At 43.8% G+C, this 22,784-nt stretch overlaps 1 pseudogene; it reads right to left on the reverse strand.

The window, feature by feature from the left end:
* Window positions 1–268: 268 nt before the first annotated feature.
* LOC112636449 lies at window positions 269–22,127 on the reverse strand (annotated as a pseudogene).
* Between the last annotated feature and the right edge of the window lie 657 nt (window positions 22,128–22,784).

Genomic DNA, 22,784 nt, shown 5'->3' on the forward strand with positions numbered 1-22,784 from the left:
ACTGGAGAAGGGAAAGAAACGGTGAAAATCGTGGTGTGAAAGGGAACGGATCTTAGCAGCACTGCTTCAATAACCGATCTATTCTGAATGAAATACCCTCTTTTCTGTGCAGTAAATTCTGAACAAGGCTGTATTTTAGGATATTCCTTGAACTGAAATTAGAAAACACCCTGACAATGGAAAAAGTTCTTTCATTTAAGTTTAATAGGGGCCTCTTTCTCCATGGGCCACTGTTGTGAACAGAAGCCTGTTCGGGCATCAGAAGCTGTCACAGTAGCCCTTGCATCTCTTTCATGAAAGCCTCTTAGACATCATCCTTAGTTTGTACTGAGACAGGAACAGAAGGACCAGATTTGGGTGCTGCTTTGGAAAGAGGCACAGCAGAATCATCCTCTCACTTCCCTTTTCTTTTTTGAGACAAAGTCTCACTCTGTTGCCCAGGCTGCAGTGCAGTGTTGCAATCTCGGCTCACTGCAACCTCCACCTTCTGGGTTCAAGCCATTCTCCTGCCTCAGCCTCCTGAGTAGCTGGGATTACAGGTGTGCGTCACCATGCCTGGCTAATTTTTGTACTTTTAGTAGAGATGGGGTTTTACCGTGTTGGCCAGGTTGGTCTCAAACTCCTGACCTCAAGTGATCCCCCAACCTTGGCCTCCCAAAGTGTTGAGATTACAGGCATGAGCCACCACGCCCGGCCCCTCTGACTTTCTCTGGAGGGCAGCAGTAGCCCCTTTATTCTCCCGACGTACTCTCAGTGCAGTGGGCACAAATTGAGTAATCTCTGCCTTGGGATTAGTGATCTGTGGCTTGACACTGATGGCTGCTGTGGCTTCTTCTCAATGGTGGCTGCACTCATATCATCTGTCTTGGGCCACTAAATCAAGTTGGGTGGAGCACTTGAAACCCCAAGGTTTGGCCAGGGAGCTGGTGGGAAAAGCCCAGAGGGGGCAGGTCCAAGCCGAGGCACCAAAGGTGGGCACATCATGCCAGGACGAGGTGGAGGAACACCCAGAGGTGCGGGGGGAGGTACTTTTGGTGGGAGTCCCCTAGGAGGGGGACCGGGAGGCAGACCTGGAGGTGGACCTGGGGGAGGGCCAGAGGGTCGAGCTAGTGTTGGTCCTGGAGGTAAAAGCTGGGTAAAGGCCCTCGGAATCCTGGCATTCCAGGTGATCTCAGGAATGGAGGAGGTGGCCCAGGAGGCCGTAATGGTGGAGCAGGTGGTGTCCAAGAGATGGTGGTCCTGGCATGGGATGTATTTGTATCTGAGACGGAGGAACAGACTGGGGCGGAGCCTGCCGCTGTGAAGAAGCAGTGGATGTGCCATCAGAGTGAGATTCCTCTTTACGCTGTTCTCGTGATTGTTTTTCTGATTCAGAGTTATCAGAATCATCTTCGTCATCGTCCACTGAAAATTCCTCTACTTCTGGTCCCTCCTCAGGAATTTCTTGACCTGCCATAGGAAGCGTCATGGCTTGAAGAAGAGTTAACTCCTTCACGTTCTTCTTTTTCTTGATTTTCCAGGCATATCTGCGAACTGTACACTCAGACCTGAGTTCTTTTCCTCACTGCTGTCTCTCTCACCATCATCACGGTGCACAATTCATCCCCCCACTTTCTCCATCTGATCTGTTGGTGTCACCATCATCAGTATTGTTACTATGCTTATGTTGGTCCTTGTCCTCAGAAGGGCCATCATCTTCACTGGTGCTAGAAACAGCATCATCATGACCTTGCCGGGCAAGTTCAGGACTATATAACACGTCTTCTTCATCTCACCTACGAGGGGGAAGATCCAGGGCAAACCCACTTTACAGCTATACATGTGCATGACCTGAGGAGGAGGTGGGCTGGGGGAGGGCCAGGAGGCTTTCTGCCAGGGGGCAAACGTGGAACGTTATGCCCAAGAAGAGGAAGGATAGAAACTGCCCGAGTTGGACCCAGGATATGGAGGTCCATAGGCTGCAGTTTTCTTAAGGATGGAGAGTGGCTGGGACCAGGGAGTGGAATGTCCTGGATCAAAATGTTGGAAGGAGCATGCGGCGTATCTTTCAAAGGAATGCTCTCCACTTCTGCGTGCTGAGCATTCTTGACAGCATCAACATGTTGGCTAAGTTGAGCCCTCTTCTGTTCATACTCCACTTCTAGCTTTCTCAAGTCCTTGCAAATACCTGGATTTTCTTTTTCATAGAGTTGTAAAGTATGTTCAAAGGTTTCACGCAGTTTTTTAAGCTTGTTTTTCAGTACTTGCTCATTTAATTGTGGCTGTTGCAGCGGGTTCAACTCCATTTCATCCAATTTATCCATGCCCCAGATAATCCGTTTGGGATCCTTCATTTTAAAAACCGCAGCTCTGGCCGGGCACGGTGGCTCACGCCTATAATCCCAGCACTTTGGGAGGCCAAAGTGGGCAGATCACCTGAGGTCAGGAGTTTGAGACCAGCCTGGCCAACATGGTGAAACCTCATCTCTACTAAAAATACAAAAATTAACCAGGTGTGGTGGTGCGTGCCTGTAATCCCAGCTACTGGAGGTGGGATTACAGTTGCAGTGAGCCACTGCACTCCAGCCTGGGTGACAAGAGCAAAAAACTCCATCTCAAAAATACCAAAACCAAACCAAACAACAACAACAACAACAACAGCAACAACAATAAACACTGCAGCTCGAACCATCATGTGCTGTTTTTTGTTCTTTAATTTTCTTCTGGGATTCCTTTTGGACTCGGTCTGTGGGGTTCATACATTTTCCACTCTTGGTGGATGATGCAGGTCTCCATCCTATGTGGGCAATTTGTATGGTTTACTGTTCATTTTTAAAAAAAAAGAAAGAAAAGAAAGAAAGAAGAAAGAAAGAAAGAAGGAAAGAAAAAAGGAAAGAAAGAACAAAAGAAAGAAGGAAAGAAAGAAAGAAAGGAAAGAAGGAAGGAATGGAAGGAAGGAAGAAAGAAAGAAGGAAGGAAGGAAGGAAGGAAAGAAAGAAAGAAAGAGAAAGAAAGAAAGAAAGAAAGAGAGAGAGAGAAAGAAAGAAAAGACAGACTTCTGCTATGCTCCCAGGACTGCGAGAAGTGGGAGGTGGCGACTCCTGGCCTTGAACTTTCACTTTGTAAGGGCTTCTTGGTCAACCAACTCCTCAGCCACTGCCATCGTGAAACCTCGCCCCCTTCCCGCATATGTGGTTTTGTGAAATGCTGCCACATTACCCTTTACAGGGTTGTACTTATTCACATGTCCCCTAGCCATGCATGAGAGGCTTGTCTATCCACTGCATTACCATCAGAATGTACTGTTATATTTTTTAAATTCTGAAGATATTGGTTGGGTGTGGTGGCTCAAGCCTACAATCCTAGCACTGTGCAGCTAAGGCGAGTGGATCACTTGAGGAATTCCAGACCAGCCTGGGCAACATAGTTAAACCTCATCTCTACAAAAATACAAAACGTTAGCAGGGTGTTGTGGCACAACCATGATCGCACCGCTGTACTCTGGCCTGGGTGACAGAGTGAGTCTCTGTCTTAAAAAACAAAATAAAAGAAAATATGATAGATGAGAAATGGTATTTTAGTGTAGTTTTAATTGACATTTCCTTTTTTTTTTTTTTTTTTTTTTTTTTTGTGAGACGGAGTCTTACTCTGTCGCCCAGGCTGGAGTGTAGTGGCCGGATCTCAGCTCACTGCAAGCTCCGCCTCCCGGGTTCACGCCATTCTCCTGCCTCAGCCTCCCGAGTAGCTGGGACTACAGGCGCCCACCACCTCGCCCGGCTAGTTTTTTTTTTTTTTTGTATTTTTTAGTAGAGACGGGGTTTCACTGTGTTAGCCAGGATGGTCTTGATCTCCTGACCTCGTGATCCGCCCGTCTCGGCCTCCCAAAGTGCTGGGATTACAGGCTTGAGCCACCGCGCCCGGCCAACATNACCGTGCGTGTCCCTGTGGGCATCTCTGCACTGCAGAGCAGGGCTCCGCGTGTTCACTGTTGGAGTCAAACGGGTTGGGACTCAGACCTGTAGCGGCCTGTTTTTTTTTTTTTTGAGACGGAGTCTCGCTCTGTCGCCCAGGCTGGGGTGCAGTGGCCGGATCTCAGCTCACTGCAAGCTCCGCCTCCCGGGTTCACGCCATTCTCCTGCCTCAGCCTCCTGAGTAGCTGGGACTACAGTCGCCCGCCACCTCGCCCGGCTAGTTTTTTGTAGTTTTTAGTAGAGACGGGGTTTCACCGTGTTAGCCAGGATGCTCTCGATCTCCTGACCTCGTGATCCGTCCGTCTCGGTCTCCCAAAGTGCTGGGATTACAGGCTTGAGACACCGCCCCCGGCCGACATTTCTTTTATGAATTAGATTGAGAAATCTTTCGTGTGTGTGTGTGTGTGTGTGTGTGTGTGTGTGTGTGTGTGTGTGTATAAATTCCCCATTCTTATCTTTTGCCATTTTTTTTCTATCTGGTTAAAAAAATCTAAGCTGAGCGCAGTGGCACATGTCTGTGGTCTCAGCTACCTGGGAGATGGGAGGATTGCCTGGGTCAGGAGTTTGAGGCTGTAGTGCTCAAAGATGGTGAGATGGCACCTGTGAATAGCCATAGGACTCCAGCCTGGGCAACATACATAGCAAGACCCTCATCTCTAAAAATGAAAAACAAAATATAAGTAAATAAAAATGTTTAAAAATAAACCTTTATTCATATATGTGTTTATTTTGAGACAGGGTCTCACTCTGTCACCAAGACTGGAGTGCAGTGGAGCTATCACAGCTCACTGCAGCCTCCACCTCCTGGGCTCAGGCAATCCTCCCACAGCAGCCTCCCATGTAGCTTGAACCACAGATGTGTGCCACCATGCCTGGCTAATTATTTATATATATATATTTTTTTTGTACAGACAAGTTCTCATCATGTTGCCCAGGCTGATCTCGAACTCCTGGGCTCAAGAGATCCACCGGCCTCAGCCTCCCAGAGTGCTGAGTACTACAGGTGTGAGCCACAGTACCCAGCCTCTCCATTGGCTTTCAGGGGTAATATATATTGTAAATATTTTCTCCCAGTGTGTTGGCTGTCTTTTTACTTTGCTTATGGTGATATTTGCTCTGCTGAAAACCCTTGTTTTTTGTTTTAATTTAATCAGTTTTATCAATGTTTTTAGTGCATTTAGTGAATCTGGTTTTTGAGTCATCATTAGAATGTCTTTTCCTATATGAATTTCCCTCTTAAAGAGAAATTCACCTCGTTTTCTCCTAATACGTGTGGGGATGTATTTTCCATTTAGATCCCTGATCATCTGGAGTTTATTTTTCAATAGCTGTGATGAAGTGGAGCTCAATTTCATCTTTTCCCCCAAATGGCAAACCAATTGTCCCAGCATCAATTATTTGAAAGTGCATTTTTGCCCTAGTGATTTGAGTTGCTACCTTTATCATACACTAAAGTTCCATATGTATTTTAAATTATTTCTGGTTTTTCTGCGACAGACTTGGCAAACTATAATAGGCTTGTGTACCCGTTCCAAGTGCTAGTACTACATTGTTTTAATTATAGAGGTTTTATAGTATGCTTCAGCGTCTGATTGGGCTAGTCACCTTCATCGCTTTTCCTTTTTAGTGATTTCCTGGCTATTCTTAAATTACATGTTTATTTTTCCATGTGAAGTTTAGCATCAACTTGTCTAGTTCCATTTTTTCAAAAAGCTTGTTGGTGTTTTTTATTGGGATTACATTAAAGTTATAAGTTAACTTAGGGAGACCTGACGTTTTTGTTACGTTGAGTCATTCTAAGAACAACAAATGTCTTTCAATTTGTTCAAGAACACTTTCATGTTTTTAAAGTTTTCTTCATGTGGACTGTGTACATTTCCTATTAGAACTTATTCCTAAATACTTTATCTTCTTTGTTGCCATATAAATGGCATTTTCTGTGCCATTATATACTCTACCTGGTTATCATTTTTGTATATGAAGGCTATCAAGTTCTATATGATAATTTTACCTTATCAAATTCTTAGTTTTTTTTTTTTGTTTTGTTTTGTTTTGTTTTTTGTTTTGTTTTGTTTTGTTTTTGAGACGGAGTCTTGCTCTGTCGCCCGGGCTGGAGTGCAGTGGCCGGATCTCAGCTCACTGCAAGCTCTGCCTCCCAGGTTTACACCATTCTCCTGCCTCAGCCTCCCGTGTAGCTGGGACTACAGGCGCCCGCCACCTCGCCCGGCTAGTTTTTTGTATTTTTTAGTAAAGACGGGGTTTCACCGTGTTAGCCAGGATGGTCTCGATCTCCTGACCTCGTGATCCGCCCGTCTCGGCCTCCCAAAGTGCTGGGATTACAGGCTTGAGCCACCGCGCCCGGCCAAAATTGTTAGTTTTATTGATATTCTAGGGTTTTGTTTTGTATGTACACTCATATCATCTGCTAGATATAGTTTTACTTTTTCAAATCTCATGCATCTTATTGATTCCTTTTGTCTAATTGCATGGAGCTTATATCTCTAGTATAATGTTGATTAGTAGTGGAGATGGTGGGCGAATTCATCTTGTTCTCGATCTTAGTGGAAAGTTTCTGGGGCTTCCCCATTAAAGCGTTGGTGGCTTTTTCACTAAAAGTGTATGTGTGGGGGTGGGAGTGTGTGTGTATGAAAGCGCACATATGTGTATTTACATGTTAATAAAGGATAGGTCAAGGGTGGTGGCTCATGCCTGTAATACCAGCCCTTTTGGAGGTCATGGTGGGAAGATCGCTTGATGCCAGAATTTTAAGAGTAGCCTGGGCTACATAGCGAGACCCTGTCTCTACAAAAACATTAAAAATAAAATTACTGAGTGTGGTGGTGTGTGTCTGTAGTCCCATCTACTCGAGAAGCCTAAGTGGGAGGATTGCTTAAACCCAGGATCTGGAGATTTCGGTGAGCTATGCTGACAGCACTGCACTCCAGCCTCGGCAACGGAGTGAGACCCTGTCTCTAAAAATATTCTAATATAACTTCCTATTTTCTTGAGGGTTTTTTTTAATTTTTATTTTTTTGAGACAGTCTCACTCTGTCACCCAGGCTGGAGTGCAGTGGTGCCATCTTGGCTCACTGCAACCTCTGCCTCCCAGGTTCAAGCTCTTCTCCTGCCTCAGCCTCCAGAGTAGCTGGGACCACAGGTGCGCTCCACCACACCTGACTAATTTTTATATTTTTAGTAGAGACTGGGTTTCGCCATGTTGGCCAGGCTGGTTTTGACCTCCTGACCTCAAGTGATCCACCCGCCTTGGCCTCTCAAAGTGCTGGGATTACAGGCATGAGCCACCATTCCCAGCCATTTCTTGAGTTTTAAAATTTTATTTTCTTTTTCATTTTCTTGAGACAAGATCTCACTCTGTCACCCAGGCTAGAGTGATTGGCACAGTCATGGCTCACTGCAGCCTCCACCTCCTGAGTAGCTGGGACTATAGGTGCACACCTTCTGTAGTCCTGGCTAATTTTTATTTTTTATTTATATTTTTTTTTAGTAGAGAGGGGCTGTGGCTCACACCTGTAACACCAGGATTTTGGGAGGCTGAGGCAGGTGGATCACTTGAGTCCAGTAGGTCCAGACCAGCCTGGGCAACATGGTGAAACCCTTTCTCTACTAAAAAACAAAAAATTACACACTCTTGAGTTTTTTTAAACAGGAGTAGGTAAGGAATTTGAAAAGGCTTTTTAAAAGCATCTATGGAAATAAACATAAGATCTTTCTCCTTAGATCTGTAAATACAGTGTGTTAGTTCACTTATTAATATTTAGTCAAGTCAGTGTGTATTCCAGGACTAAATCCCACTTCATTACGTTGTATCATTTTCTTTTTTTTTTTTTTTTTTTTTTGAGACGGAGTCTCGCTCTGTCACCCAGGCTGGGGTGCAGTGGCCAGATCTCAGCTCACTGCAAGCTCCGCCTCCCGGGTTCACGCCATTCTCCTGCCTCAGCCTCCCGAGTAGCTGGGACCACAGGCGCCCGCCACCTCGCCCGGCTAATTTTTTGTATTTTTTTTAGTAGAGACGGGGTTTCACCTTGGTAGCCAGGATGGTCTCGATCTCCTGACTTCGTGATCCACCTGTCTCGGCTTCCCAAAGTGCTGGGATTACAGGCTTGAGCCACCACGCCCGGCCGAAAAATATCTTCTGTTTCAATGGTTATTTCCCCATTTGATATTTCTTATTTTGTGCATTTGTACTTTTTCTTGAGTAAATATAGGTCGTAATTTGTCTATTTTGTTATTTTCCCCCCAAATTATAGATTTTAATTGGATCTATTATTTTAAAATTCTTTATCTCATTAATTTCTGCTTTCATTTTTTATTATTTTCTATCTCTAGCCTTTATAACTATTTTCTTTACTACTTTGGATTTAATTTGCTCTTTTTTTTTAGTTTCCTAAGATGGAAACTTAGATTATTGACTTTAGGTCTTCATTCTTTTCTGATATGTACACTCAATGCTATAAATTTCCTCGTAAGCACTACTTTTTCTGCATCCCACAAATTTTGATAACCTATATTTTCATTTTTGTTTAATCTGAAATATTTAAAGATTTATCCTGAGAAATTCTTTGGTCTATGAGTTATTTAGAAGTATATTGTGGTAATCTTCAAATATTTAGGAGTTTTCTAGCTATTTTTGTGTTATTGATTCCTAGTTTCATTCTGTTGTCATCTGATAGCATACTTCTATAGTTTGAAGGGGTCCCTCAAATTTTGTGTGTTGGGGATTTCACTTCTAGTGTAGCAGTATTGAAAGCTGAGGCCTTTAAGAGGTCATTGGATCATGAGGGCTCTTCCCTTACACATGGATTAATCCATTCATGGGTTAATGGATTAATGGGTTATCATTGGAGTGGAACTGGTGGCTTTATCAGATGGGAGAGACCTGATTTAGTATGTTAGCATGCTAAGCCCCCTTGCTGTATGATACCCTGCACTGTCTTGGGACTCTGCAGAGCCCCCACTAGTCAGAAGACTCTCACCAGATGCATTCCCTTTATCTTGGCCTTCTCAGCTTCCATAACTGTAAGAAATAACTGCCCAGTTTCAGGTATTCTGGTATAGGCAACAGAAAATGGACCAAGGCATGCATGTACTTTGTATGATTTCTCTTCTTTTAAGTGTGTTAATATGTGCTTTACATACAAGAATGTGGTCTATCTTAGTGCATGCTCTGTGTGAGCTTGAGAAGAAGGTGTACTCTGCTGTTGGATAAAGTAGCCTGTAGATGTCAGTTAGATCCAGTTAATTGATGGTCCAGTTGAACTATGTCCTTGCCAATTTACTGCTGGCTAGATCCACTGATTACCAATAGAGGGATGCTGAAGTCTGCAACTATGATAATAGATTTATCTATTTTTCCTTACAGTTCTTTCAGTTTTTGCCTCATGTTTTGTTTTTGTTTTTGTTTTTGTTTTTGAGACGGAGTCTCGCTCTGTCACCCAGGCTGGAGTGCAGTGGCCGGATCTCGGCTCACTGCAAGCTCTGCCTCCCAGGTTTACGCCATTCTCCTGCCTCAGCCTCCCGAGTAGCTGGGACTACAGGCGCCTGCCACCTCGCCCGGCTAGTTTTTTGTATTTTTTAGTAGAGATGGGGTTTCGCCGTGTTAGCCAGGATGGTCTCGATCTCCTGACCTCGTGATCCGCCCGTCTCAGCCTCCCAAAGTGCTGGGATTACAGACTTGAGCCACCGCGCCCAGCCTTGCCTCATGTATTTTGACACTCTGTTGTTAGGTGCATATATGTTAAGCATTGCTATGCTATCTTGGAGAACTGACTCCTTTCTCATTATGTAATGGCCTTCCTATTTTTAGTATATGTGCTGCCGAAGTGAGCACGTAATGGCCTTTCTTATTGCCAAAAAAATTTCCTTTCTCCAAAGTCCATTTTGTCTGAAATTAGTAATATAGCTACTCCAGCATTTTTTATTAGCATTAGCATCAGATGTCTTTCTCCATCCTTTTACTTTTAATCTATCTCTGTCTTTATATTTAAAGATGGTTTTTATGTAGGCAGCATACAATTGGGTCTTGTGTTTTATTCACTCTGAGAGTGTCTGTCCTTTAATTGGTGTGTTTAGACCATTGATGTTCCCCTTGAACATCATGTTGAACATCATGTTCAACATCATCATGTTGAACATGATGATGATGATGATGATTTTTTGAGACAAGGTCTCACTCTATCACCCAGGCTGGAGTGTAGTGGCACAGTCTCGGCTCACTGCAGCCTCAATCTCCCGGGCTCAAGCAATCCTCCTACCTCAGCCTCTGAAGTAGCCGGGACTACAGGCATGCACCACCATGCAAGCTAACACCAGCTAGTTTTTTTGTATTTTTTGTAGAGACACCCTGTTGCCCAGGCTGGTCTCAAACTCCTGAGCTCGAACAATCCACCTGCCTTGGTCTCTCAAAGTGCTGGTTTTCAGGCATGAGCCACCATGCCTGGCCTACTATGATTACTTACATGGTTCTATTAATATCTTACTACATTTGTGATATGGTTTGGCTTTGTGTCCCCTCCCAGATCTCATATTGAGCTGTAGTTGCCATAATCTCCGTATGTTGTGTGAGGGATCTGGTGGGAGGTAATTGAATCATGGTGGCAGTTACCTCCATGTTGTCCTTGTCATTGTGAGTGAGTTCTTGCAAGATATGATGGTGTTAAAAGGGGCTTCCCCGCCTTCACTCTACACTTCTCCTTCCTGCTGCCATGTGAAGAAGGACATGATTGCTTCCCCTTCCACCATGATTGTAAGTTTCCTGAGGCCTCCCCAACCCTGTGGAACTATCAGTCAATTAAATCTCTCTCCTTCAGAAATTACTTAGTCTCAGGTATGTCCTTATAGCAGCATGAGAACAAACTAATACAATAAATTTGTACCAGGAGTGGGATGCTGCTATAAAGATACCTGAAAATGTGGAAACTTTGGAACTGGGTAACAGGCAGAGATTGGAACAGTTTGGAGGGCTCAGAAGAAGACAGAAAAATGTGGGACAGTTTGGAACTTCCTAGAGACTTGGAGGGCTCAGAAGACACGAAGAGGTAGGAAAGTTTGCAACTCCTTAGACACTTGTTGAATGGCTTTGACCAAAATGCTGATAATGATATGGACAATGAAGTTCAGGCTGAGGTGATCTCAGATGGAGATGAAAAACTTGTTGGGAACTGGAGTAAAGGTCAATCTTGCTATGCAAAGAGACTGGCAGCATTTTGCCCCTGCCCTAGAGATCTGTGGAACTTTGAACTTGAGAGAAATGATTTAGAGTATCTGGCAGAATAAATTTCTAAGCAGCAAAGCATTCAACAGGAAACAGAACATAAAAGATTGGAAAATTTGCTATCCAATGATGCAATAGAAAAGAAAAATGCATTTTCTGGGGAGAAATTCAAGCTGGCTGCAGATATTTGCATAAATAACAACGAGTCAAATGTTAATCACCAAGACAATGGGGAAAATGTCTCAAGGGCATGTCAGAGGTATTCATGGCAGCCCCTTCCATCAGACCTGGAGATCAAGGAGGAAAAAAAATGGTTTCATGGGCCGGGCCCAAGGTCTTGCTGCTTTGTGCAGTCTTGGGACTTGGTGCCCTGCATCCCAGCCATGGCTAAAAGGGGTGAAGGTACAGCTTGGTCTGTGGCTTCAAAGGGTGCAAACCGCAAGCCTTGGCAGCTTCCACATGGTGATGAGCCTGGGGGTACACAGAAGTCAAGAATTGAGGTTTGGGAACTGATATGGTTTGGCTGTGTTCCCACCCAAATCTCATCTTGAATTGTAGCTCTCATAATTTCCACATGTTATGGGAGGGACCCAGTGGGAGATAATTGAATCATGGGGGCAGTTTCCCCCATAATATTCTCGTGTTAGTGAATAAGTCTCACTAGATCTGATGGTTTCATAAAGAGTTTCCCTTTTCTCTTGGCTGTCATCTTCTCCCTTGCCACCACCATGTAAGGCAGTGCCTTTTGCCTTCTGCCACTATTGTGAGGCCTCCCCAGCCACGTGGAACTGTGAGTCCATTAAACCTTTTTTCTTTATAAATTACCCAGTCTGTGGTATGTCTTTATCAGCAGCATAAAAACAGACTAATACAGGAACCTCTGCCTAGATTTGTGAGAATGTATGGAAACACCTGGATGTCCAGTCAGAAGTTTGCTGCAGGGCAGAGCCCTCATGGAGAACCTCTGCTAGGAGAGTGTGGAAGGGAAATGTGGGATCAGAGCCCCCACACAGAGTCCCCACTGGGGCACTGCCTAGTCGAACTGTGAGAAGAGTGCTACCATACTCCAGAACCCAGAATGGTAGATCCACTGACAGCTTGCACTCTGTGTTTGGAAAAGCTGCAGACACTCAACACCAGCCACCGAAGGCAGCTGGAAGGGAGGCTGTACCCTGCAAAATCCTGGGGACAGAGTTGCCCAAGGAGACGGGAGCCCACCACTTGCATCAGCGTGAGCTGGATGTGAAACTTGGAGTCAAAGAAGATCATTTTGGAACTTTAAGGTTTAATGACAGCCCTATTGGATTTCGGATTTGCATGGGGCCTGTGGCCCCTATGTATTGGCCAATTTCTCCCATTTGGTACAAGTGTATTTACCCATTGCCTGTATCCCCATTGTACCTAGGAAGCAACTAACTTGCTTTCAATTTAGGCTCAGAAGCAGAAGGGACTTGTCTTGTCTCAGATGAGACTTTGGACTTGGACTTTTGGGTTAATGCTGGGATGAGCTAAGACTTAAGGGGACAGTTGGATGGGCATTATTGTGTTTTGAAATGTGAGGACATGAGATTTGGGAAGAGCCAGGGACAGAATGATATGATCTGGCTGTATCCCCCCCCAAATCTCATCTTGAACTCTAGCTCCCATAACCCCATGTGTCATGGGAGGGACCCAGTGGGAGGTAATTGAATCATGGGGAAGTTACCTCCATGCTGGTCCTGTGATAGTGAGTGCGTTCTCATGAGATCTGATGATTTTATAAGGGACTTCCCCCACTTTGCTCTGCACTTCTCCTTCCTGCTGCCATGTGAAGAAGGATGTGTTTGCTTTCCCTTCTGCCATGATTGTAAGTTTCCTGAGGCCTCCCCAGCCCTGCAGAACTATGAGCCAATTAAGCCTCTTTCCTTCATAAATTAACCAGTTCTGGGTATGTCCTATAGCAGCAGGAGAACAGACTAATATAATTTGTTACTATTTTCTATTTGTTGGCCCTGTTCTTTCTTTTTGTTGTTGTTCCACTCTTTTTCTGACTTCTCTCTCTCTCTCTCTCTCTCTCTCTCTCTGTGTGTGTGTGTGTGTGTGTTTGTATGTGTGTGCATGTGTGGCTTTTTAATTTTTTGTAGAGATAGGGTCTCACTTTGTTGAATGAGCTCAGGCTGGTCTCAAACTCTTGGCCTCAAGTGATCCTCCTGCCTTGTTCTCCCAAAGTGCTGGGATTACAGGGGTTGCTACCACCCCTAGCTCCTTCTCTGGTTTTAATTGAGTGTTATATAATTCCATTTTCTCTCCTCTCTTAGTATATAAATTATACTTTCCTTTTTGAGACAGAATCTTGCTCTATCATCTAGGCTGTAGTGGCACAATCTTGTCTCACTGTAACCTCTCCTTCCTGGGCTCAAGCAGTTCTCCTGCCTCAGCCTGCCAAGTAGCTGCGATTACAGGTGCTGCACCATGCCTGGCTAATTTTTGCATTTTTAGTAGAGACAGGGTTTCACCATGATGGTCAGGCTGGTCTCGAACTCCTGACCTTAAGTGATCTGCCTACCTTGGCCTCCTAAAGTGCTGGGATTGCAAGCATAAGCCACCACACCTGGCCAAATTATGTTTTTTTGTTTGCCTTTTTAGTGGCTGCCCTTGAGATTGCAACACATATTTACAATGAATCCAAATCTTCTTTCAAATAATACTCTACCCCTTCACAGGTAGTGCAAGTACCTAACCACTGAATATTCATAATTCTTTTCTTTCACATCTTATAACATTGCTGTCATTAATTTCACTTATCCATAAGCTACAATCATTGGATACTTTGTTGCTGTTTGTTTTGAGCAAACTGTTATGTTAGATCAATTAAGAATAAGAAATATAAGAGATTTTACCTTATCTTCATATGTTCCTTCTGTAATACTCATTATTTATGTAGATCTGAGTGTCTGATTGTATTAGTCCATTTTCATACTGCTATAAAGAAGTGCCAAACACTGGGTAATTAATAAAGGAAAGAGGTTTAATTGACTCACTGTTCAGCATGGCGGGGTAGGCATCAGGAAACTTATAATCATGGCAGATGGCAAAGAGGGAAGCAAGGCACCTTCTTCACAAGGCAGCAGGAAGTAGAAGTGCCAAGCAAAGGGGGAAGAACCTATTATAAAACCATCAGATCTCATGAGAACTCACTCGCTATGTTGAGAATGACATGGGGGAAACAGCTCCCATGATTCAATTATCTCCACCTGGTCTCTCCCTTGACATGTAGGGATTATGGGGATTACAATTCACTATGAGATTTGAGTGGAGGGGACAGAAAGCTTAATCATATCAGGAGGGCAAAAGCCCCTGGCCCCTCCCAAATCTCATGTCCCTTTCACATTTCAAAGCCAATCATGCCTTCCAAACAGTCCTCCAAAGTCTTCATTCATTCTAGGATTAACCCAAAAGTCCAACTTCAAAGTCTCATCTGAGACAAGGGAAGTCCCTTCTGCTTATGAGCCTGTAAAGTCAAAAGCAAATTAGGTACTTCATAGACATAATGTGGGTACAGGCATTGGGTAAATACACCCATTATACTTTCCTTTTGGCCAACACAAAGGGACTACAGGCCCCATGCAGGTCTGAAATCCAGCAGGGCAGTCAAACCTTAAAGCTCTGAAATGTCCTCCTTTGACTCCACGTCTCACATCCAGGTCATGCTGATGCAACAGGCCTCTTCCCAGCTGCTTTCTTGGGCTGGCATGGAGTGTCTGTGGCTTTTCTGGGTACGTGGTGCAAGCTGTCAGTGCACCTACCATTCTGGGGTCTGGAGGATGGTGGCCCTCTTCTCACAGCTCCATTAGGCAATGCCCCAGTGGGGAATCTGTCAGGGGTCTGACCCTATATTTCCCTTTTGCACTGCCCTAGCAGAGGTTCTCTATGAAGGTCTTGCCCCTGCAGCAAAATTCTACCTGGTCATCCAGGCATTTCAATACATCCTCTAAAATTTAGGTAGAGGCTTCCAAACCTCAATTTTTTGTTTTTGTTTTTGAGACAGAGTCTCACTCTATTGCCCAGGCTGGAGTGCAGTGGTGCAATCTTGGCTCACTGCAACCTCCACTTCCCAGGTTCAAGTGATTCTCCCATCTCAGCCCGCAAAGTAGCTGGGACTACAGGCACACACCACCACACCCAGCTAATTTTTGTATTTTTAGTAGAGATGGGGTATCACTGTGTTTGCCAGGCTGGTCTCAAACTTTTGACCTCATGTGATCCACCCCCCTTGGCCTCCCAAGTGCTGGGATTTTAGGAATAAACCACTGTGCCTGGCCCCAAACCTCAGTTCTTGACTTCTGTGCACCTGCAGGCCCAACAACACATGTAAGCCACCAACGCCTAGGGCTTGCATCCTCTGAAGCCATGGCCCAAGCTGTGCCTTGGCCCCTTTTAGCCACAGCTGGGATGCAGGGCATGAAGTCCCAGGAGTGCATAAAGCAGCAAGGCGGCCGGGCGTGGTGGCTCAAGCCTGTGATCCCAGCACTTTGGGAGGCCGAGGCGGGTGGATCACAAGGTCAGGAGATCGAGACTATCCTGGCTAACATGGTGAAACCCCGTCTCTACTAAAAATACAAAAAACTAGCCGGGCGCGGTAGCGGGCGCCTGTAGTCCCAGCTACTTGGGAGGCTGAGGCGGGAGAATGGCGTGAACCCGGGGGGCGGAGCTTGCAGTGAGCCGAGATCGCACCACTGCACTCCAGCCTGGGAAACACAGTGAGACTCCGTCTCAAAAAAAAAAAAAAAGAAAAAAAAAAAAAAAAAAAAGCAGCAAGGCTCTGGGCCCAGCCCATGAAACCATTTTTTCCTCCTAGGCCTCTAGGCCTGTGACGGGAGGGTCTGCTGTGAAGACTTCTGACATGTCCTGGAGACATTTTCCCCATTGTCTTGGCGATTAACATTTGGCTCCTTGTCACTTATGCATACTTCCAAAGCCGGTTTGAATTTCTCTTCAGAAAATGGGTTTTTCTTTTCTATTGCATCATCAGTCTGCAAATTGTCCAAACGTTTATGCTCTGCTTCCCTTTTAAACATTAAGTTCCAATTCCAAACATCTCTTTGGGAATGCATAAAACCAAACACTTTTAAAAGCACCCGGGTTACCTCTTGAATGCTTTGCTGCTTAGAAATTTCTTCCATTGGATACCTTAAATCATCTCTCTCAAGTTCAAAATTCCACAGATCTCTAGGCCAGGGGCAAAATGCCACCAGTCTCTTCACGAAAGCATAGCAAGAGTCACCTCTATTTTAGTTCCCAACAAGTTCCTTATCTCCATCTGAGACCACCTCAGGCTGGACTTCATTGTCCATATCACTATCAGCATTTTAGTCAAAGCTATTTAGTAAGTCTCTAGGAAGTTTTAAAGTTTCCCACATCCTCCTGTCATCTTCTGAGCCCTCTTAACTGTTCCAACCTCTGCCTGTTACCCAATTCCAAAGTTGCTTCCATATTTTTGGTATCTTTATAGTAGCACCCCACTTCTGGTAACAATTTACTGTATTAGTCTGCTTTTATACTGCTGTAAAGAACTGCCTAAGACTGGGTAATTTATAAAGGAAAGAGGTTTTATTGACCCACAGTTCAGCACGGTTGGGGAGGCTTCAGGGAACTTACAGTCATGGCGGAAGGCAAAGGCGAAGCAAGGTGCCTTCTTCACAAGGAGGTAGGAAGGAGAAGTGCCGAGCAAAGAGGGAAGAACCCCTTATAAAATTATCAGATCTCATGAGAATTCACTAAGTATCATGAGAATAGCATGGCGGAAACTGCCCCCATGATTCATTTATCTCCACCTGGTCTCTCCCTTGACATATGGAGATAATGGGGCTTACAATTCAAGATAAGATTTGGGTGGGGACACAAAGCCTAACCATATCACTGATGTATAGTATTTTCTTTCTTTCTAAAGAGTTTCAACATTTCTTGCAAGGTATGTCAACTGGTGACAAGTTTTCTCAATTTTGTTTGCCTGTGAAAGTCTTTATTTCTCTTTTACTTTTCAAGGATAATATTTCTGGGTAGAGAATTCTGGTGGCAGTGGTTGTTGCTGTTTCTGTCAACACTTAAAATATTTTGCTCCAAGCTCTTCTTATTTGAATGGCCTATGAAGAGAAGTATGATTAATTATTATACTTGCTCCTTCATAGGTACAGTGTTTTTTTCCCTTTGACTTAATTAAAAATTGTCTCTTTATCTTTGATTTTCTGTGGTTTGAATATGCTATATCTAGGAGTAAACTTTTTTGGTCTTTATCCTGTTTGATTTCCTGAGCTTCCTGAATCTGGGGTTTGGTGTCTGTCATTCGTTTTGGAAAATTCTCAGTCATTATTTCTTCAAATATTTTTTCTGTTCCTTGTTTTATTGTTTTCATATTCATTATGCATATGTTACACCATTTAAAATTGTCCCACAGTTATTGGATGCTCTGTTCTGCTTTTTAAAATTATTTTTTCTCTTACCATTTAGTTTTAGAAGTTTCTATTGACATATCCTCAAGCTCACTGATTCTTTCCTTGGCTGTGTCCAGTTTTATTTATTTATTTATTTATTTATTTTGAGATGGAATCTTGCTCTGTCACCCAGGCTGGAGTGCAATAGGGTGATCTCGGTTCACTGCAACCTCCACCTCCCAGGTTCAAGCGATTCTCCTGCCTCAGCCTCCTGAGTAGCTGGGATTACAGGCATGTGCCACTATGTCCAGCTTATATTTGTATTTTTGGTAGAGGCGGGGTTTCAACATGTTGGCCAGGCTGGTATCAAAATCCTGACCTCGGGTAATCTGGCTGCCACAGCCTCCCAAAGTGCTGGGATTACTGGCATGAGCCACTGCACCCTGCCATGTGTCCAGTCTATTTAAAAGCCCATCAAAGGCATTATTTCCATTACGGTGTTCTTTATTTCTAGCATTTCTTTCCTTTTGATTCTTCCTTATTGTTTTCATCACTATGCTTGCAATATCCATCTCTTATTGAATATGGTTCATTTTTTCTATTAGAGCTCTTAGCATATTAATTATAGTGCTTTTAAATTCACAGTCTGATAATCTCAACATCTTTGCCATATCTGAATCTTGTTTTGATGCTTACCTTGTTTCTTTAAAATATTTTTTGTCTTAGAAGATGCTTTGTAATTTTTTGTTGGAAGCCGGACATTAGGTACTAAGAAAAAGAACCTAGGTAAATAGGCCTTTGGTATGATGCTTTATGTGTATTTGACAAAGAGTTAAGCTGTTTTGACTATTTGATGTAGCTGTATGTATCAGAGGTATTAAATGTTCCTCTAATGTTAGTTTTGTCTCCTCTGTTGCACAGAAGCCCTGTTGATGTGCTGGTAAGATGTGGGGGCAGAGGAAACCTTCTCTAGTTCTTTGATTAAGTCTCAGTCTTTTAATGAGCCTGTGTTCCTGTGCTGTGACCTTCACAAGTACTTCTCGTTTCTCCCCCTTTGTTGGGACAGGATAGCTAGAAGGGACTAGACCAGGATATTTCCCTTTCCCCAGGACAATTAGCATTAGTAAAACCTCAGTTAAGCTCTGGTAAAATAATTTCTCTAGAGGGCAAGCCTTATTAAGAATAGAATCCCCTGGCTTATTTCACCCTCCCCACTGACAGAAATGCGAAGGGATTTTTCTCTTCACCTTGATGACCTGGTAAGTCTTCTGGAGGTAAAACTCAGAAAAGTGTTGGGGCCCTCCTAACACTGGGCTCCCTGGAGTTTTTAACTCTCAAGCGGTCCGAACAGAGCCTCCAGCAATTCAGCCATTGCACTTTCAGTTTTCCTACCCTGGTACGGTTCCCATAAAGGTTTCTGCTCTTGAGCTTCCACTCAAGTAGTGAATCAAGTCATGATTCTCTGCATCTGCCACTGTCTCTCCAATTTATAAGACAGTAATTTACCCTATGACCTCAATTATCTGCAGGATCTAAGAAGAGCGGTTGATTTTCAGCTTGTCAAGCTTCTATCCTGTTGTTAGGGTGGGAATGATGAATCCCGAACTTTTTACACGCCAGACTGAAAACTGGAAGTCTGGTTGGCTTTCTTTCTTTTCTCTTCCTTCCTTCCTTCCTTTCTTTTCTCTTTCTTTCTTTCTCTTTCTTTCTTTCTTTCTTTTTTTCTTTCTTTCTTTCTCTTTCTTTCTTTCTTTCTTTCCTTCCTTCCTTCCTTCTTTCTTTCTCTTTCTTTCCTTCTTCTTTCTTTCTTCTTTTTTTCTTTCTTTCTTTTCTTCCTTCTTCTTTCTTTCCTTTCTTTCTTTTTCTTCTTTCTCTTTCTTTCATTCCTCTTTCTTCCTTCCTTCCTTCTTTCCTTCCCTNCTTTCTTTCTTTCCTTCTTCTTTCTTTCTTCTTTTTTTCTTTCTTTCTTTTCTTCCTTCTTCTTTCTTTCCTTTCTTTCTTTTTCTTCTTTCTCTTTCTTTCATTCCTCTTTCTTCCTTCCTTCCTTCTTTCCTTCCCTCCCTCCCTCCCTCCCTCCCTCCCTCCTTCCTTCCTTCCTTCCTTCCTTCCTTCCTTCCTTCCTTCCTTCCTTCCTTCCTTCCTTCCTTCCTTCCTTTCTATCTCTCTCTCTCTTTCTTTCTTTCTTATACAGAGTCTCGCACTGTCACCCTGGCTGGAGTGCCATGGCACAATCTCGGCTCACTGCAACCTCCACCTCCCGTGTTCAAATGATTCTCCTGCCTCAGCCTCCTGAGTAGTTGGGATTACAGGCACGCGCCACCATGCCCCGCTAATTTTTTGTATTTTTTTTAGTGGAGACAAGGTTTCACTATGTTGGCCAATTTGGTCTTGAACTCCTGACCTCGTGATCCACCAGCCTCGGCCTCCCAAAGTGCTGGGATTACAGGCATGAAGCACTGCGTCTGGCCCAGAAGCACAAAAGTTTTAAATTGTAGTGAGCTCCAACTTATCTACTTTTTCTTTTCCTTCTTTCCTTTTTTTTTTTTTTTTTTTTTTTTTTTGAGGCAGAGTGTTGCTCTGTCTTTCAGGCTGGAATGCAGTGGTGTGATCTCAACTCACTGCAACACATGCCTCCTGGGTTCAAGCAATTCTTGTGCCTCAGTATCTCGAGTAGCTGGGATTATAGGCACCCGCCACCACACCCGGCTAATTTTTGTATTTTTAGTAGAGACGCATTTCGCCATGTTGGCCAGACTGATCTCGAACTCCTGACCTCAAGTGATCCACTCGCCTTGGTCTCCTAAATTGTTGGGATGACAGGCGTGAGCCACTGCGCCTACCTAGCCTTTCTTTTCTTGTATGTGCATTAAGTGTTTTACGTAAGAAACCATTGTGTAAGCCAAGGTCACAAACATTTAGTCTTACATTTTCTTCTAAGGATTTGATAGTTTTGTCTCTTACATTTAGGCCTTTGGTCTATTTTGAGTTAATTTTTATATACGGTATGAGGTAGAAGCCCAACTTCATTCTTTTGCGTGTGGATATCCAGTCATCCCAGTACCGTTTGTTGAAAAGACTATTCTTTCTCTATTTAACTGTGTTGGCATCTTTGTCAAAAATGAAATTGGGCCGGGTGTGGAGGCTTACACCTGTAATCCCAGCACTTTGGGAGGCCAAGATGGGAGGATCGCTTGAGGCTAGGAGTTCGAGATGACCCTAGTCAACATAGCAAGACCTTATCTCTAAAAAGTAAATAAATAAATAAATGAAATTGATCATAGATCTATGGGGTTATTCTGGACTCTCAATTCTATTTCTCTGATGTAGATGTCTATCTGTATGCCAGTACCACATCATCTGGAGAATTGTAGCTATGACGCAAGTTTCAGTAAGTTTTGAAATGAGGACGTATGAGTCCTTCAACTTTGTTCTTCCTTTTCAAGGATGTTTTTGGCTATTCTGGGTCCCTCAGATTGCCACACATATTTTAGAATCAAATTGCCAATTACTGCAAAAAGGGCAGCTGGAATTTTGATAGGGATTACATTGAATGAGTATATCAATTTGAGGAGCATTAGTAAGATTAATAAGATTAGGTCTCCCAATTCATGTATTAAATGAGATATCTTTCCATTAATGCAGGTCTTAAAATATTTCTTTCAGCATTGTTTCATGGCTTTCAAAGTCTTAAGTCTTGTACTTCTTTTGTTAAATTTATTCTTAAGTGTTTTATTTATTTTTTGATGCTATTGTAAGTGAAGTTATTTTCTTCATTTCATTTCCAGATTGTTCATTGTTAGTGTGTGGAAATACAACCAACATTGTTTACCGACCGTGTGTCCTGCAGCTTTGCTGAACTTGTTTATTGGCTCTAACAGCATTTTATGTGTGTTTGTGGGTGGTTCTTACGATTTTATACATACAAGATTACGTTGTTTGCAAAACTGAAGTTTTAATTCTTCCTTTTCAACACTAATTTCTTTTATTTCTTTTGCTCATGTACTCGCCCTGGCTAGGATCCCACTACAATGTTGCATAGAAATGGCAACAGCAGAGGTGCCTGTCTTGCACCTGGCCTTGGGGGAAGCCTTCAGTCCTTCATCATGAACTATGACTCTGTGGGTCTATGGGTGCCCTCTACCAGCGTTCAATTGTTACCATCTCCATGGGCCACACAAGGAGACTGAGGCTCAGAGAGGTCGACTAAAGTATCCAGCCCAATAGCTGGTAACTGAGAAGCTCAGGGTTTGAACCTATTGTGTGGTTTTCAAAAGCTCTTGGTGCTTTCCCCCTTTGCCTGGAAGTGGCCAGCAAGGAGAGAGCCCAGGAAGAAATGGGGAACAGTGAGGGCTCAGTGCTGAAAGGGCAGAGCTTCTCCGTATTACAGGTGCCGTTGGAAGTCATCCATCCCAGTAATGTGCCCACCTCCCACCAGTACCCCTGCTCCAAGACAGTGGTTGGCCTACCCTGTAGCCCATCTCTCTGCTCTTTTGTCAGCAGCAGCACTTGCCGGATGCCGGCAGCATTCGGAGCCATTTGAGGCACACTCTTGTCTGTGTTTCTGCCTCTTCCACGGAGTGTGGGGTTGTCCCGGGTAGGAGTACTTGCTAGGAAAGTCATGTGTTGGGTGTAAACAAATGATCTTTTACTCCTTCCAGTTTCTTATCTGGATTTTTTTTTTCTTAAAATATTTCCACAGTCAATCTTTATTAATGATGAGATAGATGTTCTACTGCCTCACAAGTTTCTCATCTTAAAGAAGGTTTTCAGCCAGGTGCGGTGGCTCACACCTGTAATCCCACCACTTTGGGAGGCTGAGGCAGGCAGATCATGAGGTCAGGAGTTCGAGACCAGCCTGGCCAATATGGTGAAACCCCGTCCTACTAAAAATACAAAAACTAGCTGGGCGTGGTGGCACACGCCTGTAGTCCCAGCTACTCGGGAGGCTGAGGCAGGAGAATCGCTTGAACCCGGGAGGCGGAGGTTGCAGTGAGCTGAGTTCATGCCACTGCACTCCAGCCTGGGTGACAGAGCGAGACTCGGACTCAAAAAAAAAAAAAAAAAAAAAGAAGGTTTTCTCAGAGAGATGTTCAGATTTCATTTTGGAATTTAGATATGTTCTTCGGATCTTCCTTGTGCTCTGACCTTATAATGGAGAAATCAAATAGGAAATGGAGGCAAAAGGGTTTGGGT

The sequence above is a fragment of the Theropithecus gelada genome, chromosome 12 (genome assembly GCF_003255815.1).
Source record: "Theropithecus gelada isolate Dixy chromosome 12, Tgel_1.0, whole genome shotgun sequence".
NCBI classification, from domain to species: Eukaryota; Metazoa; Chordata; class Mammalia; order Primates; family Cercopithecidae; genus Theropithecus; species Theropithecus gelada.